We start from the raw sequence: 17,760 nt of genomic DNA on the forward strand, positions 1-17,760 counted from the left end.
GCTTGTACTGACAGGTACCCTGGATTTGAAGTGGATCCCAAGCTTGAGAGACTGAGTCCTTAAACTGCGGGTGCTCAATGACATGCTGAAAGAACTTGAAAGGCTTACGAACAGACCTCCTCATAGCGGGAAGATGGAATAAACAGGCAGCATGATCATATTGTAGCGGCTCCAGGAACTCCACATAGGATTCCGGGTAAGTATCCGCCCACGCCTGATTGATGAAAGCATGGTCGATCTTCTTCGAGGTGGGGTTGTCTTCCTGATGGTTCCACCAAGTGAAGGGGGCTCCTTTGGCCTGCACCTCAAAGAGCTCAACTTCCGGAATAGCAAGGTTAAAGTCCTCCATACCTGATAAGTCCACGTCCTGAGTAAGATGGTGAGAGTGCTGAGAGGTTCGCAGGATTTGATTGAAGTCCCCCACCACTGCCCAAGGAACACGACTGACTGGAGTATTGGCATTAAGCCAAGAAAGTTCATCCTAAAGAGGTAGACGCGCTTCTAACAGGTTAAATCCATATGCAAAAGATAATGTAATATTTAGACTAAGCGACTGAATATAGAAGCCGCAAGTGATAAGTTGTGAGGAGACTTGATAAACAACCATATATACCGAGGGGTCCCAACAAACCACGATTCTAGCTGTACTGTAGTGGTCGAAGTTACCAAAAAAATTCCACCCCTAAGGGACTGCTCTAACAACCCTTCCCGCATTAGCCGATAAGATATGCGTTTCCAAAAACGCTCCAAAAAGTGGCCTATGGATTAAAATCCAATCCTTTGTAAAGTCCTGACGGCTTGTACTATTCAGACCTCTTATATTCCACACAAAAAACATCGATACTTATTAATGTGATGTTGTTGTGACCTTGCGGCCACTCTTCCTGCGATTAACCAGGATAAAGGGTGCTTCTGCTTCTGCTTCTGTCAAACGATCAGGAGACGGATCAACAGACCTAGCAGAGATGTTTTTCTCCACAGTCACTATCCCCTCATCCCCAGGGTCTGACTTACGTTCCTTATCAGCAAAGATATCCTGATCCACTCTATCCTCTTCAAGCATTTCCGGCATCAAACCCTTGACTCCCAAATCAGGGACTGGTGCAAGAAGTGTGCCTGATTCCTTCTCTGGAGCTACACCTTCAGAAACTCCTTGAACCTCTTCCTTGCTCTGTGACGCCACAATCGCAGAGGAGAGACCATTCTCTTTGACCTTCCACATAATATGAGGTGGCTTGGTATTCGAGGAACTCTTGGATAGACGTTCAAGTGATCGTCCTTGCCTTGAGCGACGATTTAGTCTAGGTCTGCTCCGCGACCTGTTCCTTCTCCGCATTAGCGAGACAATGGTCGCTGTCATCTTGGGGCATCGAACAATGTCATGACCATAAGCTCGGCACTCAGTACATCGAGAAGGGAGCCATGGATAGGAGACATCCACTTCCACCTCCCGACCATCAGAGAAACCCGATATTACCTTCGATGGGAGATCCTTGGTGAGGTCAACTCTAACAAGCATCTTGGCCACTTCAAAGTTTTCCTTACGCTCTGTTTCGGGTGCTAAAGCTACAGGCTTACCAACTGTCGTGGCTAGCCTACTAAGTCTTTGCCTGTTTAAATAACAGATATGGGACTCCTCTGAATTCCACAACAATGGTCGTTGATGTAATAGGGGGAGATTCGGGAGTAAATTCTGACGACCAAGGAGATACAAACATCGGGTGCCCCGCGATATTCCAGACATTGCGGCCAAGCAAGATTGCTCTGGTCCGAGGATTTGTAACTCGAAGCAGGAAAGCTCCATTCCCTAGATTGTGTACGTATATGCGAGGACCATTTCGAGCCCACAGAGCGTTCACCACGCCAATAACCCGTCCCATATCTGGAGGGTTACCATGAAATTGAGCAAAGATAAAGTCTTTGAATTCCTCCCTGGCCGCTTGTAGATTTTCATCTGGAATGAGAACAAACGGAACACCAGTGATATGCACAGTAGGAGATCCCAACTCCTCAAGCTGGGAGGTGTCACTAAACAAACTAGTCCAACGCTTTTCCGGTGTGGAGGAAGTCGGAACAGAGGATATCGCCTGACTAGGTTGCACAGGAGAAGAACCAGCGATAGCCGGAGATACGTTGCCGGAAACAGGATCCTCAACAGCATCGAGAGAAGAGCAAGCAGATACAGGAGACACCCCAGGTGGAGGAGGAATGCTCATATCCAGATCCGAAGACGAAGCAACGGGAGAACTAGATCTGAAGACGAGATACCTGTAGGGGAAAGAGAGGGAGAGGGGATCTCCGTAGGTTCCGGAGCCTCACCAGCAGCGGTCACAGAAGAGGAGATCTCCAATGGAGTGGGGGAGGAGCGAGATTTGGATTTTGGGTGGTTAACTATCGTCGAGGACATGCGAGCAAACTGAGAAGTACCGGAAAGAGTTAGCCCAGTACGCAAAAAGCCCTTCTTCTTCTTCTTCGTTTTCCTTGCCATCGTGAGATTCTCATCTACCGGCGTGAGGCCGGTAAACGATGACGATTAGGGTTACGAAGCCAATCGCCTTTTTATCGCCTTTTTTGTCCGCCTTAGATTGACGTCATAGCTTTTAGAAAATCTCGATTTCAGATCTTTTGCCTTTGCACAATTCAGAGAAAAAAAAACCTTAAACATGATTGTGTTTGGATTATAGCTAATTTCGCAAAAAAATTACACCTCGAATTTGAGAAACTGAAATCAAAATCTGGGTTTGAAGTCACCACCGCCATGAACTCCTCCGCGACGATGACGAACACGACTTGTCTCCGTCGTCATCAAGATTCTGGATTTCCCGAACATTGTTTTCTCTGTATAAGAATTCTTCTCCCAACAAAATTTATCTCTATATATAAGTAAGTGAATCGATGAAATAGCCAAATCCAGAATCAATTGCAATCACAACTTGTTCCTCCTCCGTCGTTGTTGTCGCCGTTAACGATGGTTTGTTCCAAGTGTTAGTAGTTTCATATTGAGATTTAGGATCCCACGAATCGAAATCAGAGTTTCTTCTCGGAGACATCAAATTCGCAAGCTATCATCAACGCTTCTGCTTCGTTTGTAAGGGACATTGCAAAAGAGATAAATCGGAGAAGACCCATGTTTGATTTGTTTTTTTGTTGTGTGATGCCAACTCTTTAATGTTGTTGCTACTCTCTCGGTGAACATTGTTGGTTTTATCTTTGAACCCATCTTCACCAAAGAATCAAATCAGGAAAAAAATCAGATTTTGAAATTGCAAAGTTACAATTTTTATGTGTTTGAAGACCGTTGTGTGAATGTCATCTTCCAACTTGGGACTGAACTATGAGAGTCGAAAGTGATCAAACACGGAACGAAGAACCCTACAGTGATAAATTTCTCTCGGTTTGATATTGAACTTTGGTTAATCCGGTTTAGTTTTGTTGTTTTATGGTTAATGGTTACCTGGGCAACAGTAAACCAATTGTAAACCATGATTATGTGTTTCTGAGTTTTAAAATTTTAAATTAGGGAAAACCTGGATTGGAACTTCCCATTTGTGTGGACTAAGATCGAGGTTCAAATTCTGTGTAGTTGTGGTGGTATATGAAAGTTTCTATGGAGATACAGATCATTTTTCCAATTATTAATAACATATATTTACAATATTATTATAATTGTAGGAAAAGAAGTTCGTCGTCAAAGCAACTATAACTGAAATAATGCTACGAAAAAGTTGATACTACATTTCATTTTCGAGTTGCTCTGAAAAAGTGTGACACTCCGGTTTCACAGACATGCGGAGAGGTTTAAAAGAATTGATTTGGCCACCTATGTCACCAAAGTGCAATTATCTTTTCGGTCAACGGTTCTGAGAGAACTCCAGAGTTAAGCGTGTTTGAGCTGGAGTAGTCTCAGGATGGGTGACCTTCCGCGAAGTGACTGTCGGAACTGTGCGAGTGAGGACAAAAACACAGGAAAATATCATGTTGTGATTTGTAGGGATGGTAACAAGTCTTTAAAGCCTCCCCGACGTAGCGAACCGACCGTCGGGTATGGATGGGCTCATGAGCCTAGTGAGAGGACGTGAGGTCCACTAAGGAAAGTGGGCCCATATACTGGGATGGGACATGGGACTCACTAAAAGGTAGCGATCGGGGCGTTACAAAAAGTGACAAAATGAGCAATCTGTCTTATATGCACAAACAAAAAGTGTGGTAAATCACGAGCTGTTGGAGTACTAAGGTATATTATTAGTATATTAATATTAAATTTTCTCTAATTTTAATTATTTTAAAATTTTAAATAATAAATAATTTATTATATTTCCCGATTTAGAATTGAAGTAATAATGGATGATGGAGATGTTTCAGCAACTTATGTTATATTTGATAAAGATGCAAAAAAAACCACCGGAACAACTGCAGAAATCGTAAGAAATATAAAGTATATAAACTATTTAATTGTGTGGATAAAAATATTATGATTTGAAATTAACTTAAATATTATTCTATTATTCACATAGAGAAAAATTGATTTGAGCGAACAAAAGTTAGAAGACGTTTCCACATGTATACATTCAATTGTTGGAAATACTTATTTATTCAAGACTCAAGTTAAAAAGTATGATTTTGATTCATCATATCAAACTTTTACAGTCTTGGAAATTATAGACGGAAAAAGGTAAATATATTATATATATATATATTGTGATGTGTTATGTTCGCTAAAGAAAATATATTATTTCACTTAATATATTAATGGTTTATCTTTATGTGTTTAGAAAAATTCGGATGATGTCAATTGTGGAACCAAACGGGAAAAACGTGACGAACGATCCAGAACCAATTGATGATCAACGGAAGAAACCAAGAATTGAGGACTGAATATAATTTTTTGTTTTAAAGTGTATGCATAAAAGACGTTCCCACATGTGTACATTCAATTGTTGGAAATACTTATTTTATTCGAGACTCAAGTTAAAAAATATGATTTTGATGCATCATATCAAACTTTTACAGTCTTGGAAATTATAGACGAAAAAGGTAAATATATATATTATATATTAAGTCCGCTAGTAAACTCTTTCTCTCTCACGAAGAGGGGCGATAATCAATAACCTTTTTCTTAAAGCAATCACCGGCAGTTCTGCATCTCCGGCTGACGCTGGCCTCTCTGGCGTCGGCTGGTTTTCTTCCTTCTTCCCTGTTTCTTTTCTGATATTGTTGTTTAGGTTTTTATTCTAAAACGCTTACCGATGATGATGAAATTGTTTTTCTCATCACACCAAAGGGGTATCTCACTGTTTCCCGGTGGATCTCTGATGGTTTCTTTCGGTTGTTCACTTTTTCTCTATTGGTTCCTGTCCTCACGATATATGTTTCGTCACCGGTGGATTCGAATCATCCGTTGTGTTTCCATGTCCGGCGATTTCGCCGAGAGTTTTCCGGTCTGGTTGGCCGTGCCTTTGTTCATACTAACACATGATGTTAGTTATGTGATTGTTCACGGGCGTCAGTATGTTCTTCTGTGGGCATACCTAAGACTAACACAAATCCCTTCGGATTTGATATGTAATCATCGACCGGCACGTAAACCACCATGGAAGCAATATGTTGAAGAGGAGTTGGAGGCCAAAAGAAGGAGAATCAGAAGATGGTTTATACCATATCAACAAAAATGGGTTTCAAGTGCAACCAAGATCAATGACATTTCTTTCTACGTGAGAGTTTCGACCAATTGGAAGGTTTTGCGATGTAACAGATGGATCGCTGCCTATAATTTTCGAATGCATTATCGGTATTTCATCAGTAAAAAAGGATAAATCCCAAGCAAGAAAGTCACACCAAATTGCCGGAAAAGACGAATACGATTAAGTTTTTGACTAGGAATGCAGAGCGTAATTTGCTTTATCGTTTCTTCGTTACATAATTCATTGGTTGTATCTGTAATCTCATAGATAATATTGTATACTCTGATTCATATCAATAAAGTTTTTAAGATCTTAAAAAAATATATATATATATATTATATATTATGATGTGTTATGTTTGCTAAATACAATATATTATTTCACTTAACATCTTAATGATTTATCTTTATGTGTTTAGACAAATTCGGATGATGTCAATTGTGGAACCAGACGCGAAAACTTGACGAACGATCAAGAACCAATTGATGATCAACGGAAGAAACCAAGAATTGAGGACTGAATATAATTTTTAATTTTAAAGTGCATGCATAAAATAGGTTTTGCTTCTCTTATTTTAATTTGGTTTTAACTAACCTTTAGGATAAGTTTTTTTTATACCAAATAAGCAAATTTTTGGATTTTATGATTGTTTGGTAAATAATTAATTAAATAACATATTATTCAATATTGATCTTAAAAGTTAGCTGATAATATATTATTATAATTTAAAGCAATAATAATAATGATATGTAAATGTAAAACAAACATACATAAACTACGCACATAAACAATTGCAACAGATCATATATGTTTAAAACAAGCATACATAAACAATGAACACAACACTAAAAATATAAGAATTGATGACCCCTAATAAACATATATACATATATTTATCTTCTACAATTATATATTATAATACTAATTAAAGACAAAACCAAGCCCATCCATCGCACGGGTTTATCTTTAGTACTAATATGATATTGTGTTCAATAACTTAATAAGATTCAAAGTTAAAGAATAATAATTCAAAAATAAAAAAGTTATTATAGTAATATGGATCTTGATAGCCCTCCAATCCTTACCCCAAACCATTCACTTCACCTTTACTATACTTTTTTGTTATTGTGTACATAAAAGATTCAGCTTCAAATACTTCTTGTTTCTTAGACAGAATTTTAAATTTAAACTTTAAAATGTTACCTACATGTTCATATTGACTTTGATGTACACAAAACCAAAAAATTAACCCTACTCCATACACGATTACCAGAATTAAAAGTATACAACAACTAAAAAATAAACCCTAAACCGTATACGCACACGATCATATTGGACTTAAAAACGTACATGTTCTTCCTAATTCTTGTTTCTTAAAGCTGTAATTTACTGTCTATTATATCTAGGATGTATAACTAATTGTATAAATCAATTTGATTAAAATCTTATTATATAAAATTGGGTTTTCAAAGTTAACAGGATCATTACACGTGTCACGTATACTAATGAGATGTTGACACATGTCAAAAAATTATTATTTTTCAAAACAACTAATTAAGAAAATAACATTAAATCTACATCAAATTTACATATTTATATCTTAAAAAAATCCTAAATCAAAAAGGAAAATTAACAAAATTAATATATTTTCCATTATACGCTAATTATATTATACATTATTCTTAATTAGATTTTGGCATGTATAAACAGAAAAATAATTCATTAAGTATGTATATTATTATTAATTAGTAAATAGTAAATAACGAATTTAGAAAGAATAACATAATTTATGTTAAAAGAATTATTAGTTTTGAAACGTAATAGAATACCTAATTAAGAAAATAACATTATATCTACATAAAAATTATGTTTATGAAGTGACCTTAGTACAGTGACCATTGGTAAGTCCAATTATAGAAGACACCATCACACCATGGATCGAGTCTGCTCTCTATGAATGAAGGGATTTGGCTAATGGGCCGGCATGTTGTGGCTCAAATGTTGACAAAAAAAAAAATTATATGTCTATATCAAAAGTTTTGATCTTTGAATTTTTTTTTCCGATCTATTGTGTCGGTCTTTGATTCGTGCAGGTTCTTCAATGGAAGCTATCAGATGCAATGAAATGGAATCGAAGTATATAAATCCTTCTAATTTATTCGCGGATGTAGAAACTTATGGAGGTTCCAAAAGTAATTCTACAGTTAGTAGCATTATAAGTTTAAAAGATTAGTCGGTGATTGATGTTTCTAGTCAAAATTAAGAGTTTTCTCTTCTGAATAATCTTGATGATTCTGGTACTAAAACAACAGCTGCTTGATCGAGTAATTGAGAAACGATTTTCAAATTTGGGAAGTTAGAATGTAAACTGTTTTAAAATTGGTTTCGAACCGGATTTATGTGGTTTTCTATCGGATTTGATTTGTCCATCGTCTAAACCCAGATATATGGAGAAATCTATGAACTTTTGATTTAGATAGAAATAAGTTGAGAATTTACGATTCAAGAATATTTGAGACGATGTCATAGTTTTAAGTAGTTTTGGTACAATTCGGTACTTCTGAGAAGTAAATAGGTCGTCGATCCTTAACGTGATTATGACATATGTCATGTTTTGGATTGTTTATAAAGTTTCTATTTTGTATATTTGAATTATCTAAGACTTATATATATCATCGTGATTATAATTCTCAAATTTTTATTTTTATTAGGTTGTATTAACTTTTCTCAGTTTCTCAACTTTTATTAGGTTGGTCATAAAATCATTGTTACAGAGTAGATAATTTTCACCAGTTGTGAATCTATGAAGTGAAAATAAATTCATGGTTGAATAAATTATGTCACAAAACAATTTTAGTAATTATGAAAACTATAATTATGCCAAAATGAAAGTAAAGCAACATAAAATTTGTTTAATCTGTTCAGACGATAATTTAGAGATGGTGATAAAGTGCATACCTAAACAATAAAATAATTTTAGGTGTAAGAACATATTTTTTAATGGTAAAATATTGAGTAAAATTATGCATGCTTACAAATTAGATGTTGCTTTGATGAACTCTTTGCATGTAAAATATTTTTTGAATAAGTTGTGTAATGTTTTAAAAATTTTATAATAATAATATTCGTAATGATGAGTTTTTGGCAAAATTTTTGGTGGGATATAATTTAGCTTTAAATTATTGTAATAATTGTTATAATATATTAGAAATATTTAAATATAAATAAATGTATGAAGGTAAATACAAATATGATTTTTTCTCTAACTAAAATTATTTATGTATTTAATTCAAAAAATAAAATTTCTTTTTATATTTTGTATATTTTTAAAAATTTAGGATTTATTTTCAAAACAATTTTTAAAACCGCACATCGTGCGGGCTCTTATCTAGTTATGTATATTATATTGAATTGTTTTAATCCTTTGCCCAACAAAAAAAAAAGAAAAGAAAAATTAGCTACATACCAATTAGTCAAACTCTACTCCCAACATTAAGGGCAATAGTTAATGACATTGACTTCCATAAACTGTCCTCCGTTGTTACAAGTCAAGTCTACTTTTAGACCATATTTCAAATTTATTCTCTGGAGGGAGCACGTTGTGGCGATGTACCTAGAAGACATAAGGCTATCGAGTAACTTCCTCATCGTTGCACAAAGTATATGAATGCATATATTGGGTTCTCCTAATGATCTATTTGTCCACTTAGCCTATGTTTTTTTTGATGAAATGTGAAATTTATAAATCAATATATATATATATATATATATATATATTCGAAAGGGTATATACCATACATAAGAATAATCTGAAACATCACAAGATTAGTAGGTTCCTCGAGCTTAAACCATCTTTAGGGAAGTAGTCTTGATCTTGGAGAGTCTTGATAACAAAGTGAAACTACACGTTGTTTGAATTATTTTCTCGAAACGAAACCATATTGTGCCTATGTTTTATCTAACTTTTCCAGAAACTTTATTTTATAGGAAAAACTTCATTGATAACCTTCCAATCCTTAACCCAAACCATTCACTTCACCAATATCATACTTTTTGTCACCGTGTATGTAAAAGATTCATCTTCAGATACTTCATCATGTACACAGTTAGTAGTACATTTACATGATGTAGTGATAAACGTATATAACGTAATGATAGATGTACATGAGTATATCAATAGAAAGATGATTTGATTTATAAACGTATTATTTTAAATGTTTTGATGGTATATTTATAAATTACATGCAACAAACAATGTTTTATAAGTAAGATTATTTGAAAAAACACACTTTATTACCATATACATAATACTTTATATGGAATTTTATTCAATAAGATAATAAGATTCAAAGTTAAAAGAATATAGTATAATAATTAAAAATTAAAAAATTTAATATAGTTAAATGGATCTTAAAAGATAGAAAAAAAAATTACAATTCATAGTTAAAAAAAATAATAATCATGAAAGTGAAAAGATAGAAAATGTGAAAACAAAAAAGAGAAAGAAAAAAGGTAATATAACTGTTTTTAATTATTAATTTTTAATTTTTTATGCAGCAGAAAAGGAACTACAGCAGTAAACAAACATAGTTGCATTTAGTTTGATTTAAGGGTATTTTTGTCCAGAATTTGATTGGTGGCTAAACCATTGAAACGACCTGATCCGTTTTTTTTTTAAATAATAATAATAATAAACTACAACTAGTGGTCTCATACCCACTAGCCACCTAACCACAAGCACAACCAACAATGGAAATAACATATACCAATATCCAAACAATAATCCAATAAATAATAACCAATAATCAAATATAACAATACTCCAATATCAAACAACAGGAAACAAGGAACCAGCAACCTAGCAAGTTCTAAAGACCCAACTCTAGCAACCTAGCAATGTCAGACAACATCCAATCGAGTCCCTAGAACATCCTCCTCTTCATTGCCTTGATTCCACGATCACACTTTGCATTTACCTGCACCACAAACACAAATTGCAATGCATGAGTATTTAATAAACACTCAGTAAGGCAATCCTCCCATCTATTGGGCTATACACACAAGATATAGAGATACTCTAACCATCACACAACAATCAACAAACAAACCAGGCACTGCATCGACCGACACAAGGCTTGCATCGACCGACACCAACAGGGAACATCATCGACCGACACATAGTATGCATCGGTCGACACAAGGTTCACTTGCATCGACCGATCCTTCCACTTGCATCGACTGAAGCATGCTCGACATCACGCGGAAACCCTAATTGCATCGACCAACGCCTCCACTTGGCATCGACCGATGCTCCTAGGTCAATCTGCACCGTCCTCGCACTTGCATCGACCAACGCACATAGTGCATCGACCGATGCACATGCCGAGCATTGTTTTCCCCGAAGCTTCTCGCTGGATCTCCGTTCCTGCAACCACAAGAATAGATCCCAAGCTACAAGAAAGCTTCCTAGCGCCTCAAATAACATTCTAACAAGCCTAACAACACATAAACAAACAGATCAGAGGAATCTCCAGCTTAGATAAGCCATGGTCATGCACTTACCTTTGCCAAGACGAATCTGAACCTTAAACCAACAAGAAAACACTTCCAGGAAGCTCCTACAACGATCCCAGCTACAGATCTCTACAGGAACAGCTTCCAACTCCAAGAAATCACCAAGAACATTCAAACAGATCAGAGGAATCTCCCAACTGATCATCCTCACGAAGACACTTCCGCAACATAGACACATGGAAAACCTTATGGAATGCATGCATAACCTCAGGTAACTCCAGTCTATAAGCCACTGGTCCAACACGCTCAATCACTCTAAACGGACCCATATACCTCGGACTCAATTTAGTCTCAGTCAATGACCTGTTTGGACCCCGCAACATGGCCATCTTGAGGTACACTCTGTCTCCTACCTGAAACTCAAGATCTCTTCTCCTCCTATCGGCATAACTCCTCTGCCGATCCTGAGCCTCCTTCATGTTCAGCTTGAGAACCCGAATCTTCTCTAAGGTCTCCTGAACAAAATCTGCCCCGTAAATGCTCCTCTCCCCCACCTGAGTCAAGCATAACAGTGTACGACACGACCTCCCATACAAAGCCTCATAAGGAGCCATCTTAATGCTTGCCTGATAACTGTTGTTATAAGCAAAATCTACCAAGCTCAAGTGATCTGCCCAATGGCCTCCCCAATCCAACACACACATTCTCAGCAAATCCTTCAGCATCTGGATCGTCCTCTCTGACTGTCCATCTGTCTGGGGATGATAAGCTGTACTCATATGCACCTTAGTGCCCATCTCTGCCTGAAACGCTCTCAAGAACACCGAAGTGAACTTAGAATCCCTATCAGACACAATGCTCGCTGGCACCCCATGCAACCTGACTATCTCCTTCACATACTTCTTAGCCAAAACCGCTGTCGTCGGAGCACTCCTCTTGGGACAGCTATCAATCTTGTGATCCTTGCTTCCACAACCGAAGCAACTCGCACCACTCGGCCTCTGCGTAGCCTCCCACCTCCTCTTGGTTCCTTGCGCAGGCTTGCCGCCCCTACTAGAACCACTCTGCTGCTGAGCCCTACTAGGTTGAACTGCTGGACTAACCGCCACTGACTGTGCGCGGATATCCTCCTCAATCCCTGCTGCAATCTCAACCAGCTCTGCACGCGTAGCATAACTCCGCCCTCTACAGTGAACCCTCAAATCATCACGTAGGACCCTCAAAAACCTCCTAATCTGAGCTTCCTCAGATTCCATAGCCCGACCCCTATAACATAGAAGTCGACAGAACATCCAAGTCCAGCTCCCGCACTGACCGCGTCCCCTGAGACAACTGAAGGAACTGCACCTCCAACCGGTCCAACGCCTCTCTCGGAAAGTACTTGCGGTTGAACTCTCCCACGAAGTCGACCCAAGTCATCTCCCGCTGCACTCTCCTAGCAGCCACTGATCTCCACCACAACTCAGCATCACCAATCAAATGGTGGACCCCTATGTCCACCCAGAACTCCTCAGGACATCTCAGAGTATGAAAGTTACGTTCCACACTCGTCCTCCACGCATCTGCAGCAGTAGGATCTGTACCACCCAAAAACTGCGCAGTCACGAGACCCTTCATCTCCTTGAGCATTGACAAATAACGTCCATGTGCTCCTGCATCCGCAGCCACTGGCTGTCGCTCCTCCGCCACCATTGGTGGCATAACCTGAGCCTGAGCCGGTACCACTGCTGGCAACCGCTCCAACAACTGTGCTAGCAAAGCCGTAAAGTCAGCACCAGGGACTCCACCCGCTGGGACTCCCACACCCGGGACCCTAGCATCACCGGCCACTGGAGCATCAACACCGCCCCCTCTGGCCACACTCATGGAATCCTCCTGGACACCCTGCGACTCGCCAACACCCTCAGCTGTCATACTCTGGTCCTCGGTCTCACTAACCACTGGGACTCTGCCCCTACCACGACCACGTCCGCGTCCACGACCACGACCACGACCAGCAATAGCATCACCTCTAGCCATCTGCACTACCATGAACAGAGGGCTAAACACACAATTATACATAACACAAAAACATACACTCACCGTGGAATCACACTGTAGGCTCGAAGAGGATGTTCTAGGACTCCATGCCACACACAATTGACTAACTCACATAATCAATCAAGACATGCAATCTCAAACATCACAACACAAAACCTAGTGAACCCAAACCTAGAACCGTAAGGGCTCTGATACCAAACTGAAACGACCTGACCCATTTTTTTTTTAAATAATAAATAATAAATAATAATAAACTACAACTAGTGGTCTCATACCCACTAGCCACCTAACCACAAGCACAACCAACAGCAGAAATAACAGATACCAATATCCAAACAATAATCCAATAAATAATAACCAATAATCAAATATAACAATACTCCAATATCAAACAACAGGAAACAAGGAACCAGCAACCTAGCAAGTTCTATAGACCCAACTCTAGCAACCTAGCAATGTCAGACAACATCCAATCGAGTCCCTAGTCAAGTCATTGTATCCAGAATCGATCTTGTTGTGAAGTTCTGCGAAACGTTTTGCATTGTCCATAGCAGCGGATGCTTGGTTTTGTATCATCTGCTGAATTAGGCCGTGGAGGTCAGCGTCTTGGGTTTGGTTCTGCGGGCCTTTTTGTTGTTGGAATCCAGGTGGCGCAAGTGGTTGATTGTAATTACCAGAGTATTGCTGCTTAGGAGCATAACCTTGATAGTATTGAACAAAAAGCTTTTGCTGGCCCTGATTCCCTTGAACAGCGGCTGGGTAGATTTGGTCTTGAGGATTTGCAACATTCGGTTACGGTAGGATATATTCGGATTCGGTTTGTAGTTGTTGTACCCTTTGTTGTAACCTCCTTGGTTGTTGATGTAGTTCATATCCTCTAGCTGAGCATTCTCCCCATCTTGTTGCAGAAACTGGTCTTCCTCTGATATAGCATGTACATACTACTGTTGGCTGAAGAGCTTATCCAACTTGTCATTTAGGGCTTTCATGTCTTGCTTATACTTGGCATCGTCCTCGCTATTAGATCGCACAGTGCGATCATATTCCTCATTGTAATGGCCATCAGATTGAGCTAAGTTCTCCACTAGATCCCAACTTTCATCGACATCCTTGTTGAGGAAATTACAATTGCTTGCGGTGTCCAGCAACATCCATATCTTAGGGACCACACCTCGGTATAGTGTACTTAGCAATGAAGCATTGTTGAATCCATGATGAGGGTATCTGGTAGTGTATCCCTTGAAACGTTCCCAAGCTTCATTGAACGTCTCATTGCTCTTTTGAACAAAGCTGGAAATGTCATTTCACAGCCTTGCGGTTCTGGAGTTGGAGAAGAATTTGGCTAGAAACGCCTTCTTGCACGCTTCCCAAGTGGTGATGGACTCCTTGGGGAGTGATTTCTCCCAGATGTGTGCTTTGTCTCCCAAAGAAAATGGGAAAAGGCGGAGTTTGAATCCATCTTCACTAACTCCATTGATCTTGGTTAGGCTACAGAGCCTATCAAACTCATCCAGATGGTCCAATGGGTCCTCCATTGGCAATCCATGAAACTTGTTGCTCTGTATCTTTTGGATGAGACTACTCTTGATCTCAAAGTTGTTGTTCTGGACAGCAGGTGGCACAATACCATGTATTTGAGTGTGAGTAGATGGAGCATCTCCTGCTCCTATGTTGGTCCTCTCTTGAGGAGCTGGTGGACCATTCTGATTGTTCATTGTCTCCTCAATTTTTGTTGGTTTTTGTTGCTGAACTCGTTGTTGTCGGAGTAACCTTGGTCTATCGATGTTGTCAATGAAAGGACTCAAGTGTTGGCTACCCTTGGATCGTGTTTGCATGCACAAGCAGGTGACCGAGTGGGTACACGAAGGTCAACCCAATACAAGTGATCAAGTGACGGGTCGGGTGGATGCTCGGGTTTTACCTGAAATGCAAAACAAACAAACATGAAAGTAAACAAGTCAGTACCGAACCAAAGTGTATGATAGAACTTCATCTAGCAAGTGCTGAAATCCTAAATGTAGCAAATTAAATTCAACCAAATGACAACAACGCTAAATTGATAACAGGATTTTCACCCAGGGTATCAATTCCCTATGCAGTTGTAGTACAAAGAGTTATCAATCCAAACGGTTGTTATGCTAGAAGATAGGATGCAATCAGAAGCAAGTAAGTCAAGCCAAGCAATAAAAGAGGTTTTATCTAACAATCCTAGAATAATAAAAGAAAGAATATAAACAAGAAACCACACGATCTAAGCACTCGATGCAAGCATTCGAGTATAGGATCGGGTGGGGTGATCGAGTAAGCAAGATGAATATGAACAACTCGAAGCTATACTCGAAGAAGGTGATCGTGTACCTGTTCGGGCAAGGGGTCGAGTGATAAATAAAAATGTAAGCAATTACAATACGAAAGCTCCTAAGGATGGGGTAATCGAGTCCTAAGTGTTCCTGACCATTACGGATTCGAGTACAGGATCGGGTGGGGTGATCGAGTAAAGAAGAAAAGCAAGAACAGCTCGAAGCAGGTGATCGTGTACGTGTTCGGGTAAGTGATCGAGTTATGAATAAAAATGTAAACAATCTAAATATGAAAGCTCCTAAGGATGGGGTAATCGACTCCTAAGTGTTCCTGACCAATATGGATGCCCTACATGCCTCAAGCAAATATTCCCTAGACAATGAATCTCTAAAATCTTGTTAAAATACTCTCGTGATAGAAACTGGTCAGGAACAGGTACAGGATCACCTGCTTGGAGTATACCTTCGAGTTGTTCATACTCATCTTGCTTACTCGATCACCCCACCCGATTTTGTACTCGAATGCTTGCATCGAGTGCTTAGGTCGTGTGGTTTCTTGTTTATATTCTTTCTTTTATTATTCTAGGATTGTTAGATAAAACCCCTTTTATTGCTTGGCTTGATTTGTTTGCTTCTGATTGCATCATATCTGCTAGCATAACAACCATTTGGATTGATAACCTTTTGTACTACAACTGCAAAGGGAATTGATACCCTGTGTGAAAATCTTGTTATCACCATACGACTTAACTTCTCTGGCTCCTTTAGCTTCTACGTCCTTGTCCGATAAATTGTCTCCTCCGGTTTACTTGGTCTCCATTTCCTCATTTTATAACCTCCATGTCCTCGATTAACTTTATCTTGGACTTGATCAAATGATCTTGGTAGAAGTCAACAACTTCTTCTACTTCATCGTTTGTCTCCATCTCCCAGCTCCTTGGTCATTCTCCAGACTTTGTCTAACTCCTTCGTCCTCCTACTAGTTTGGTCCGATAGAACCTCACTGGTTTTGCCACTTAGCATAAATTTGCTTCATCTTTTTTGCCAACCCTTATTTTATTGCACCCTCTTTGTCCGCACTTAGTGGATTTCTTTGGCCATGCATTATCTTCTTGTACTCTCTTGCTCGCACTTTGTTGGATTTTCTTCGCAACTCTCTTTGCTATTTTTGATTGATTTGCAATGCTCCTTTTTGTTTGATCTCGCCCTTTGTTCAAATTTTCTAAGGATTTGCCCTAATCCTTTTCATCATTGCTCTCATTTGGTCTTTCTCAAACTGAAATGATTCGCCTGTCCTTGGTCGAATTTCCTCGAACTTCTTCACTTGTCTGATCGCGCTTTGTCTGTGGTGTCTTACGGGAATCCTCAATCAATCATGCTAATCCATTGCAAGCTAATTCTAAAAATTAACTATGCAAACCTACAAGATGCTAAAGCAATCAAAGCAAGCAATTAAACAAGCAAATATTAGCAAGCAACACACAAACAAGTAGATAATCGCGGCTAGAGATTAACACAAATATTTTACACCAAAAGGGAAAATAGATGAGTTCTTCCTCCACCTAGCCTTATATCTACCTTACAGGGTTCAGATCTTCCTAGACAAAATACACAACTGGAGGTTAAGTATAGAGGTTAACAAAAAGACAAACCTATCCGACCCTTACACATAACCCAAAAGAAATACTTCCCTTTTCTCCCCAACTATCTTACTGGTTGTGGTGCTTCCAACACTCCTCACAAGGACACACACATCCTAGCCAGCTCCTCAGGTTGCGGTTTAGCGGGAGATTCGGTTGAGGCAGGGGCAGCAGAAGACGACGACATTCCAGCTCGGTCCATGGGGCTCTCTTCGGCTCGCACAGCTCGGTCTAACGGGTTCTCTCCCGTATGCACAAATTGGTACAGCGGGTTCTCTTTCGATCGCACAACTCGGTCCAGACAGCTGTGAGTAAAGTGTCCAGACGTCCCACACTCGGTACATATGATATGCTCCGGGGTTAGCGGACGTTGCGGCCTTCCCCTCCAACAGTGAATAGTTAGGTGTCTCCCCGCTCCACACAGATCACAAAGTATGGTGTTTCTTAGACGCACTTGACTCGGGTAAATCACCCTCTTCCGGGTAGTGGCTCTGGTTCGCAGTTGGCCTCTCGGCTGTTGAGTCACGGACTGCTGTCCTTGGTCAAAGATCCTTGATCTCTTGGTACTACTCTCTCCGTCTTCGA

At 39.1% G+C, this 17,760-nt stretch overlaps 1 non-coding gene and 1 pseudogene across 1 annotated transcript; both read left to right on the forward strand.

The window, feature by feature from the left end:
• The first annotated feature begins 5,366 nt into the window (after positions 1-5,366).
• Positions 5,367-5,920, forward strand: LOC109125424 (uncharacterized; annotated as a pseudogene).
• An 8,521-nt stretch (positions 5,921-14,441) lies between these two features.
• On the forward strand, positions 14,442-14,548 carry LOC147941156 (small nucleolar RNA R71). Its single transcript, XR_015562965.1, has one exon. It is a non-coding gene; the product is annotated as a small nucleolar RNA R71 (small nucleolar RNA).
• The last annotated feature ends 3,212 nt before the right edge of the window (positions 14,549-17,760 follow it).

Source organism: Camelina sativa, chromosome 7, assembly GCF_030686135.1.
Source record: "Camelina sativa cultivar CO46 ecotype springtype chromosome 7, ASM3068613v1".
Taxonomy (NCBI): Eukaryota; Viridiplantae; Streptophyta; class Magnoliopsida; order Brassicales; family Brassicaceae; genus Camelina; species Camelina sativa.